Genomic DNA, 11,603 nt, shown 5'->3' on the forward strand with positions numbered 1-11,603 from the left:
TGGTACCGGCAGTTCACTAGCAATTTACTGTGGACAGTTCTGGAAATTCTTAAACAGAGAGGGGTATTGCTACTCCTAAATTCAAACCAGGATTTCTACTTGATACTAGACATCCTAATCTTTGAGTCAAGCTATCATACACCTTATTTGGACTTCTATTTTTCAAGGATCAACATATTTCTTCAACTTGACTGCAATGGCAGCTGAGAATAATAGCTCCAGCTCTAGTGAACAACGTTGGCTTCAAATACAGGCTAAAATGGACAAACTTGGACAAGGTTGGCTTCAAACACAAGCTAATATTGACAAACTTGTAGTTTCAGTTGAACAGTGTATTGCTCTTACAAAGGCACTTATGGAAAAAACAGCAATACCTGAATCAAATGCTTATGCTCATGGCCAACATCAATACGTTGATGGTACACTTGGATCAAATGCTTATGCTTATGGACAACATGTATATGTTGATGGTACACACTATGATCCACATGCATCTTATGAATATGAACAGCAACAATATGCAAATGAATATGAGCAGTATGCAAGTACATCTGGACAGCATGTTAATGCTTATAAATATGATGTACCATATCATAATGCAAAGTATCATTCCATTGAACCTTGGCAGCAGAATGGTTATTATGGTCAACATGCTTATGCTTATGAGCATCCATCTCTTCAGCAAAATAGTTCTTATGGATGTAACAGAAATGGTTATGCTTATCAGTACACTTCTAGCTTTGATCAACAACAAGCAAGTGATTATGACCAATACAGTGGGATCAATGATCAAAGGCAACATGCTTATGAATGTGAGCAGCAAACATCAGTAGAAGCAAATGTATATGCTCAACCAAACTGTTCCTCTGATGTGCAGCAAGGCTATTATCACCATATGCAATATGAATAGCATGAGCAATATGGTTATGAGTATGGACAGCCATCTGTTGTACATGATGAGCATGGACAGCCATCTGTTATACATGAACAACAAGATGACTATGAGCAGCATGTCAAATCTATCATAGAGCTGACCAATGGTGATGAACAGGTGTGTAAATTGCTATCTAAAGCTAAACGTGTTAGACACCTTACTAGTGATACAATACGGGAACTGCATGCTGCGGGCTTATGCTATTGTTGTGCTAAGCCACTATCTTGTAATCACCAAGCCACATGTAGAGCAAAGTCTGCCAAAATAATCTTGCTATTTGAATATTATGATGCAAATGATGGAGAACATCTTGTTGAAGACCATTTTGGTATGAATCCACAACAAGAAGTTCAACAACAAGAAGTTCAGTTCAAGAAGGCAGATTATGGACATCATGTGGATTTGGAGGACCATCATACGATGGAGACTTTGTTAGTGAGTACTATCATGATGATCATATTTCCAACAGTATTTGATTTTGATCTTATGAAAGTTGATCCTATGCATGGCAAAGATACAACTTTTCCTTTTGATCCGGGAGGCTACAGGCTGATTTCGACCTCCTGTATAGATTAGTACTACTATTGAGTATTAGGTAATCTTTTCCTTTGTCCCTTGTAATGCTGTACAGAGTAGTACTCTGTTCTATCCATCTCCTCTTTAGCTTATTTCTAGGTTTGTTTTTTAGGACAAAAACTTTTGGGAAGGGATGGATTGTAAGAAGAAGGGAATAGTTAAAAATGTCGATAATATGCCATGTCACATTGACATTGGTATATAAGGAGATAAGTTGTAATTTTTCATATCTTTTTTGACAAATCAATACATTTACAATCTTTTTCTCCCATCTTGCTCTAAGCTTCCATGGCTTCCTCATCTTTCCTGTCTTTCTCTCTCCAATTCTAGTCTTTCTCTCTCCTCGTCACTCTATTTCTCTCTCTTCCTGCAGTCTTTCTCTCTCCTCTGTAGTCTTTCTCTCTCCTCTTTTTCTCTCCCTAGTTCTCTCTCTGACATCAAAATTTAGAGAATTTTTGCTATAATTTTTGCTAATTTTAGAAAATTTTAATCAAATTTTTGAATTAAAAATGACTTTTTAATTAAAGAACATGCAAAAATTAATAAAATCTGCATTAAAATACCTAGCAAATTAGGAAATTTTAGTTTCATTTCAAAAATTGGAATTTAGATTAAATATTAAAAATAATAAAGAAATTGTAATGGAAATTCATATTCGCACTCTACGCTAACCTCAATCTATATGCGAAAATTGTGTCAGTTTTTTTTTAAATTTTCATCGTGAGCTTATTATTGTGTGTGAGTGAGAAATGGCCCCAAAACGCGCTCACGAGTCCGTACACAACGAAACCGGGACTAGCTGCAAACACGAAGCGTTGGGAGCAGCCACTACACACAATGTCGTCGCTACTACGAATGTACACGAGGTGAGTGGAAAAGCTTTCAATTATGAAGTTCTTGAATTAAATTAATGCCATAATTTAAAGGCATTGCATATGCGACCTCAGTCTTAGCCTAGGGACTAATTAAGATAAACCTTGACCGTAAATGCAGACAATCGTCCCACGAAACTCGCGCATGTGTTTTAAAGTATTTTAAGTTCAAAAGAATGTTTGATCTTCCCAAATGGAAGTGTTTGAATTTCCCAAATTTGTTTGGCAAAAAAAGCAAATTTTCTAAATAAGGAAAGTTCTAATGGGTAAAATTGAATTGTCGCCCAGCTGGGCGGAATTGACGGCTTCGGTCGTGTGAATAAGTCCTATGGGCGTATCCTCCACCCCATTGGGACATTTCCCCACTCTAGAAGGCTAGCGCATCGTAGCTTGAGATGGGATGAGGTGCTCGTTTTTTTGGGCAAGAGACGAGTGGTGCCAACAAGCCCGCCAAGCGAGGAGCATCTCGGAGGGGCAAGGGGACTTAGCGGGGGATATGAGTCAATTAAAAGTCCCTTAGTCGCTTAGGACGAGATGTTAGCTACCCTCATTGGTATCGCCCGATTTTAGATCTTCCGATGTATTAGCATTGCACCTGAGGCCCAGTTGATTGGAAGCCCAAGAGCTCGAAAAGCCGCGCAATGGAAAGGCACTGGAAGCCCGGATGGGTTGTGCATTGGAAAGGCACTGGAAGTCCGGGAAAGGGTTGTGCTGTGGATGAACTCGGACACCTCGACAGGCCATGCGGGGACACAAAAACGCCGATGGAGGTAGTGTCGTTAAATAAAAGTGAATGATTGTAATTGAACAATGAATTCAAATCAAAGTAGGGACTCTTCTCGGTAAACAATGTCTTATCTTGTTTGAAACGTTTGAAAGGCCATTTTAACGAACAAAGTATCGTAAATAAAGTAAAGGAACCTGTTTGTATATGTAAAACAATGTGGTAGTAATTAGGAAACATTGGACCCTTCAAGGAAAGTGGGGAATTGGTAGTCCCGACGACTCCGATTCAGGGCCGGGTGGATCCGATAAGTTGGATAGCTTTCCAACAATTCTAGGTCCGTAGGAGACGGTAAGGATGAGAACCCAAATAAAACTTGTTTTAGGGGAAAGGTTAACGGACGTGGCTCACACTTGATGGGAAAAAAGGCGTTAACTCTATGAACCAAGTGCAAGGTTTATTCAATGTAATCTTGAGGTCACAGATCTCAATTAAGAGTTAGAGGCTTTAAGAGACTGCGTTTCCCCTTCGAGGCAGATAATAGACTACGATGAAGCAGTACGCTGATGCGAAGAGATCGGATAGACAATTTGCAGAGGGCGATAAAGTTTTCCTTTGAGTACGACCCAAAAGAAGTTCATTATCCCTAGGGAAGTATAAGAAGCTCAGTGCAAGGTATTGTAGACCCTACACTATTACCAAAAGGAAAGGATCCCAAGCCTACAAACTAGACCTACCAGCGCATCTCAAGGTACATAATGTTTTTCATGTAAGTCTGTTAAAACATTACATACCGAACCCAGATCATGTACTTGACGATGAGCGGATTGTGATGCCAAGTCAGAGTATTCTTGAGTTACAACCTGAAAGAATAGTGAAGACTCGGGAAAGGATTCTTAGGAACCGAATCCTAAGAGAGCATTTGGTACAATGGAAGGACTACCCAACCGAGGATGTGACATGGGAAGACGAAGTTTCACTTCTCAAGGAATACCCTCAGTTCTTTGCGAGATGAGGACATCTCGAGTCCTTATGTTGGGGAGAATGTAATATCCCAACCCGAGGTTGTGCTATTCCGAATCTTTTTCTTAGGAGAACTTTAAAGAGAATTGAGTTTTTAAAAGTGTACAAATTCAGCTTTCTTTTTGTACATTTTTTGAAGGAGTAATTACCGCATTCACAAAGGAGTCTTGTCTATATGTGTGTGCGTACTCATTGGTCGAAAGGGATCGGAAAACGGACAAAGTATGTGCACATTAGACTCAATTCAATTAATGAGGAATTGCTGGGAATAATGCAAAATTGAATGGTGAAAAGGCTTAGGGCAAAAACCATGGTTTTGGGCACATGGTTTGGGCATGTGTGGTGCATGAGGCAACCACTACCAAGTGTCAGGAGCATGTGAGAAGGCGCCTCTTCTAGAGAGAGAATGCGCTCAGTTAACTGCTCCTAACACCCTCTCACTAAGGCCTTGCACTCCCCTATATAAAGACCCCATCCTTAGCCATTTTTAGAGAAAATTTTAGAGCAAAATTTGAGAGCAAATTTAGGGTTAAGCTTTAGAGAAATTAGGGTTAGGGTTTGTGAGATTAGGGTTTCACATTAGGGAAAACCCTAATTTCCTAATCACTCATTAGATTTAGAGAGAAGTTGATAGCGAAGCAGCAAGGACCATAAGCGCTAAGGTAATCTTGTAATTTTCAAGTTGCATATCCTCTTAATTGCTGCAAATTAATCAATTTCAGCACTAGATTACATTCTTACTCTCTTAATTAAGCTCAATTAGACCTCAATTACTCTCCTTCTATCTACATTAATCAAAATCCTCTTACGTATCTAGTCAATTGCTTTAATAAAAGCATGCATGAGCATTTATACACTCAATGTGATATATAAAAGCATTCTATGCATGTGTGTGTGTCTAATTATGCTTAATTTACCAAATTGTAATTAACGAGCGCTAATTACGATTAGCGAAATTATGCACAATTAGCAAGAATTGATATTTTTCTTGCGAAATTAGATAGCATATAAGTATGATGCAATAAAGAAACGCTAAAAAATCTATTAATATCTAATTATTAAAAATTAATTACTTTTCCTAATTATGAAAAGAAATTAGGAGAAATTAGAGAATCCTAAAATTAAAAAGTAATGTGAGTACCATGTGTGAAGATTAGTGTAAGGATCGAGGGAAATTTATGAAATTCTAATTGTGAATTAATTAAGGGTAGAAAATCACTTAATTAGAGTTAAAAATCGAGCTAATTTGATTAAATAAAATTAAGAAAATGATAGAAAATTAGAATTCTACAAAGTTTTGTAGAATTCTGAATTTTCAAAATTTAGAGAAATTTTGCTAAATTTTTTTCCAATTTTAGGAAATTTTAATCAAATTTTTGAATTAAAAATGACTTTTTAATTAAAGAAGATGCAAAAATTAATAAAATCTGCATTAAAATACCTAGAAAATTAGGAAATTTTAGTTTCATTTCAAAAATTGGAATTTAGATTAAATTTTAAAAATAATAAAGAAATTGTAACGGAAATTCATATTCGCACTCTACGCTAACCTCAATCTATATGCGAAAATTGTGTCAGTTTTTTTTAATTTTCATCGTGAGCTTATTATTGTGTGTGAGTGAGAAATAGCCCCAAAACGCGCTCACGAGTCCATACACAACGAAACCGGGACTAGCTGCAAACACAAAGCGTTGGAAGCAGCCAGTACACACAATGTCGTCGCTACTACGAATGTACACGAGGTGAGTGGAAAAGCTTTCAATTACGAAGTTCTTGAATTAAATTAATGTCATGATTTAATGGCATTGCATACGCGACCTTAGTCTTAGCCTAGGGACTAATTAAGATAAACCTTGATCGTAAATGCGGACAATCGTCCCACGAAACTCGCACATGTGTTTTAAAGTATTTTAAGTTCAAAAGAATGTTTGATATTCCCAAATGGAAGTGTTTGAATTTCCCAAATTTGTTTGGCAAAAAAAGCAAATTTTTTAAATAAGGAAAGTTCTAATGGGTAAAATTGAATTGTCGCCAGCTGGGCGGAATTGACGGCTTTGGTTGTGTGAATAAGTCCTATGGGCGTATCCTCCATCCCATTGGGACATTTCTCCACTCTAAAAGGCTAGCGCATTGTAGCTTGAGATGGGATGAGCTGCTCGTTTTTCTTGGGCAAGAGATGAGTGGTGCCAATAAGCCCGCCAAGAGAGGAGCATCTCGGAGGGGCAAGGGGACTTAGTGGGGGCTATGAGTCAATTAAAAATCCCTTAGTCGCTTAGGACGAGATGTTAGCTACCCTCGTTGGTAGGGCCGGATTCTAGATCTTCCGGTGTATTAGCATAGTGCCTGAGGCCGAGTCGATTGGAAGCGCAAGAGCTCGAAAAGCTGCGCAATGGAAAGGCACTGGAAGCCCGGATGGGTTGTGCAATGGAAAGGCACTGGAAGCCCAGGAAAGGGTTGTGCTGTGAATGAACTCGGACGCCTCGACAAGCCATGTTGAGACGCAGAAAGGCCGATGGGGGCAGCGTCGTTAAATAAAAATGAATGATTGTAATTGAGCAATGAATTTAAATCAAAGTAGGGAAAAAACAGTGTGGTAGTAATTAGGAAACAGTGGACCCTTCAAGGAAAGTGGGGAATTGGTAGTCCCGACGACTCCGATTCATGGCCGGGTGGATCCGATAAGTCGGATAGCTTTCCATCAATTCTAGGTCCGTAGGAGACGGTAAGGATGAGAACCCAAATAAAACTTGTTTTAGGGGAAAGGTTAATGGCCATGCCTCACACTTGATGGGGAAAAAGGCATTAACTTTATGAACCAAGTGCAAGGTTTATTTATTGTAATCTTGAGGTCGCAGATCTTGATTAACAGTTAGAGGCTTTAAGAGACCGCGTTTCCTCTGCGAGGTAGATAATAGACTACGTTGGTTGCTCGTAATCCCTTCGGTATTCTAGTCGAGATGAGGGAGGTCGTCAACCGGATACGTACTAAAAGTCTATTCGGCTATCAAAGGTTAGTCTTCCCCGAGTTGGGGTCGGCACCTCACACGAGTTCAAGAGAAGTCGAGTACCATTGCACAATTGAAGAATACCATTCAATGAATGAAAGAGACTCCACTGGGAGCAAGGGAGCATAAATGGACCTTTAGTTCTATAGAGACACTTGCGCTCGGTGGTGGTGCTTGCAAGAGGAGAGTGTTAGCAACTAAGTGAGCATACTCTTCCCATCAAGTTTCAATTAAAACATACATTTTCATGTTAACACTAACAAGTTGCTGATGTAATCTCAGAAATTTTATTCAAGAGGTGTGTGCTAGTGAGACCCGCACTGATCGTGCATATCTTATGTTGAGATGCCTCAAGCCAATAAACATCATCTCCTTCCTCCATAAATCAGAGTCAAAGCGCATGAGGGATGCAATCACTAAGGAGGTAATGCAAAAATTTTCCAACATAGTGTCTGAGCCTGATGTCCAGATTTTTAAAAAGCGCTCGGGGTCGAGGAATGGATCAAGTGCATCTGCAGGGGCAGATGGATATCAATATACAAAGTTCAATAATATTTTTGTTGACCTGAGAAAACTTCAACAAGCAATGATCTCTAAGTAGGTGAGGGCACACATTTTTACAATGTATGACCTTTGTGTTCTTATAATGTATGACCTCTATGTTTTGTAGTGCTAGGAGAGAAGTTGGCTTTTGTGTTGAAGCTGGATGAGTGTGTCTCAAATAGTTAAGGGTCAAAGACCTGAGAGGATTAGCGTAACACTCATGAATGATGCCTTATTCTATGCAAAGCGAGAAGATTCGATGCTCCAGATAGACCCTCTTTTAGTGTCCAATCGAAGAAGGAGATATGGTGGCTAGGTGCATTCGAAGTTCCCAAAGAAATGCACGATGTCCTCCACTGGATGTTTGATAGAATTCCATATATAACAGAGACAATTTGTGCTCAAATGATGTCAGGCAAGAAGTTGGATGTTCAAGGATTTGGAACATTTGAAGTGGAGTGGCATTTGGGTGGAGATTTGAAGACAATTAAGTGCTTGCTTGGATGCAAGCAAGGTGCCAATTCTTTGTTGCCTTGCCCATTCTATACTCGTGGATACAAGAAACCAACGAAGGGTCAAAATGTCACTTCACGAGGGAAGAGGCTAGAACAAAGCACCACCGCACAGCCGGAAGCTGAAGATGGCGAGGATTTGGAACATTTGAAGTGGAGTGGCATTTGGGTGGAGATTTGAAGACAATTAAGTGCTTGCTTGGATGCAAGCAAGGTGCCAATTCTTTGTTGCCTTGCCCATTCTATACTCGTGGATACAAGAAACCAACGAAGGGTCAAAATGTCACTTCACGAGGGAAGAGGCTAGAACAAAGCACCACCGCACAGCCGGAAGCTGAAGATGGCGGTGGGGGTGAGGATGCAGAAAGACAATGGGACACGTTTGTGTTGAGTTGCCCCATGCTTGATAAGCCAGATAGGGCATGCTTGGATCGTGATTGGAATCCTATCAATGACTTCCCACTCAGTAATGTTTATTTTTGCACATTACATGCATTCATGCATATATTTGATCATTTGTTGAAGCTTCATATTGATTATGCATTCACCATGAAGCCCAATGAAAGATCAACAGATGCACTGACCCAAGTAGAGGCCCTTTTGAATTCAATCGGGTGTCATGGTGGAAATGTTTCCATTGTGGCTAACAAAAACTCTAGCGTCACTCATGAGATTGCTCAACAAGTATCCATGAGTGGTGCAAAAGCGAGAAGGTTTCTTCAAAGGCCACCCTCAAAGATGACAAGAGCTCATCACGAGGACGGAGAAGATGATGAGGTGCAGTCGGAAGAGTAGATGTGGGAGCTGTGGAAGGAATTATGCAAGTGCACCACCGACAACGATCCAAATCCAATGGTCGATAATCGAAGAAAGCAAGTGTGTGCATCTTTTGACAAAATGGTTAAGCTAATGTCTCGTTCAAGTACAACGGAACAACAACGTACAGAGTTTCAAGATCGTCTAGTCAAGTTCACGACAGCAGTCACTAATGCTTGGGGTGAAACAAGCATAACCCATTATATGGTATGCCATTCTAACACATCGAATATAGGACTAAAAATAGACATGCACTAATAATACTTCTTTTGTTTGGTGGGATGGTGCAATACATTTTATTTGCACATGGGACCTACTTCATGAATACATATGGGTTGCTTGACATTTGGAGTACACAAGGCATGGAAAAGTCGCACTACCGGGCGAGGGGGGTTTATTTCAAAAATACGCATCATGGAGGTGGTAGAGTACGATCAAACTACTTACAAGAGATGTTTAATTAGTTCTTTCAAAGCACATTTGGACATAAGCGAGACATGGAGCGTGCGCGAAACTCTAAAATTGCGAGACAAGCCAGACGATGAGCCCACCCATCACCATTCTGAGGCATGGAGAAGTACACGTGGCCCTGCAGCCCATGCTACTTAGCGTCAAACTAGGGTGCATGTAGGTAAAATATGGGCAAGGAACTCCTAAGGCCATATTGTATCTTTGAAGAAATTTTCAATTTATGTCATTTTTGAATTAAAATTGGTGTACCACGTGAAACCCCCCGAGGAGGGTGGACATTAGTGGGCGGCCGAATGTGAACGACCACCTCCGATTTAAAACCTCATTCTCTCACAACTTCATAACATTCCACCCACGATACTTCTCCTCACATGGCATGCACTAAGCAAACTGCACGTGCAAATGTGCAAAACTGTAACACACTCCAAGGTACTCAATGCCCATGGAGACCTGATGAGACCGATAGGGCCTCCACATCAGTACCACACAAAGAACAGAGTGTAACGTGGGGCAGCCATATACTACGAACTCCAGGACGACGTGCGGCCTCATAGTCCGTAGGTAACGCGCCCTCAACATCTACGGCAACAATGGGCCGGATTAAGATGATGGGAGGCCAGCGGTGCTTAATAGGAGGGTACATCGACGATGAGCCAGACACGGACCCAGAGGAGCCGTAACCCCATTCAGACGGGGAGCCTAGTGTAGGCGGTAGGGCACCATGGGAGGACATGGAGATCCCTCCCATCCACGCATCGGGCCCTTGAGGCAAGGTACTACCTCCTCACGCTCTACGAACCACAGAAATGCCCATAGAGCTTGAAGATGAACAAAACAATGAAGATGATGAGCAGCAGCCTAGCAATGAAGGGCAGGAGCTACAAGACATACTTCAATAGTAGTAGCACGCCCTTGCACGGCGCATTAGAGGCAAGCGTAATTAGAAACCTCAAATGTAATCTTCCTTCTGTAATGAAAAATACTTTTGTCTATGACTATGTCAGAGCGCTCTAGCTCCTTTTCGATTGTGTAATTAACTAATTGTACACGAGCGCTCTAGCTCAAAATTCTTGTTTTGATATTTTTTCTCATCTATAAAAGTTATTGCGGATGACACGAGACTTGCGCACCGACCGGCGTGCTGGTGATGAATTTATTTTTTTGTCAGCTGCTAGGGGCTCCTATGTGGCCATTAATCAGCCTTCCAAGGATTTTGGATGGCTGATCTACGCGCCTCTCTGGCCAAGGCCCCTACAGCCACACAAGAGCCCCTAGTAGGTGACAAAAAAAGAATTCATTACCAGCACATACCTATCTGTCAGTGCACAAGTCTCGTATCGTCCATATCAAAGCAATAACTTTAATTTCAACTGAACAAAAAGGAATGAATAGAAGTTGTGTAACAAAACATGTGTTTTCATTAAAAATCATGTTTACATTCGACTGTCATTTCCAAGAAGTTTATTTACAAAGTTTGTGCAATGCCGCTTGGCTTTAGGGACCTTAGCAAGGAAAAGGGTTTTGGTCATGGCATCAAGATCATCACTGCCTAAGCTTCGGTGTATCCCTATGTGGGCAAGCACTTTACCCCAAAATCCTGTGCTAAAGGTACCTATAGCTAGACCCTTCCTCACTAGGATTACATAGTTAGCCCCTTGGCTTATAGGGGAGAGGCACAAAAATTTTGAGAGGGCTTTCACTGCCCATACATAGAATCGGTCGAAGGGTGTGAAGTCTATGTGCAGGATGGCAATATCTTCCTTTGGCATCCTCTCGATATAGTGTACGATGGCCGCTTGTGGGCCGAATGCCTTGCGCATGCCTCACCCATGCGTCCATGTCAATTACGTTCTCCAAGTACAAGACATATTAGCACTAGCAGTAAAAACCAAACTGTACTAAGTGACATAAGGCATTTGTTTACCTCATCCAAATCATCTTCCTCTTTGTTCGTGTTGAGGTTAATGGAAGACCTTTTGCGTGTGGTGTCTTTTTCTAGCTTGGAGTCAGGCAGGGGGTGCATCGTCCTCTGCAACGAGCAATGCTTGGATGGCCATGAATTCCTCTTCTGACACTAGGTCTTGCTCTACATTATCGACCTCCTGGTTCATGAGGGTGACAGTTTCT

General features: G+C 40.9%; 1 pseudogene; it reads left to right on the forward strand.

Moving 5' to 3' along the window:
- Positions 1-7,534: 7,534 nt before the first annotated feature.
- On the forward strand, positions 7,535-8,370 carry LOC148023321 (uncharacterized; annotated as a pseudogene).
- The last annotated feature ends 3,233 nt before the right edge of the window (positions 8,371-11,603 follow it).

The sequence above is a fragment of the Lygodium microphyllum genome, chromosome 16 (assembly GCF_053477565.2).
Source record: "Lygodium microphyllum isolate KBCC chromosome 16, Lygodium_microphyllum_v1.1.10, whole genome shotgun sequence".
NCBI classification, from domain to species: Eukaryota; Viridiplantae; Streptophyta; class Polypodiopsida; order Schizaeales; family Lygodiaceae; genus Lygodium; species Lygodium microphyllum.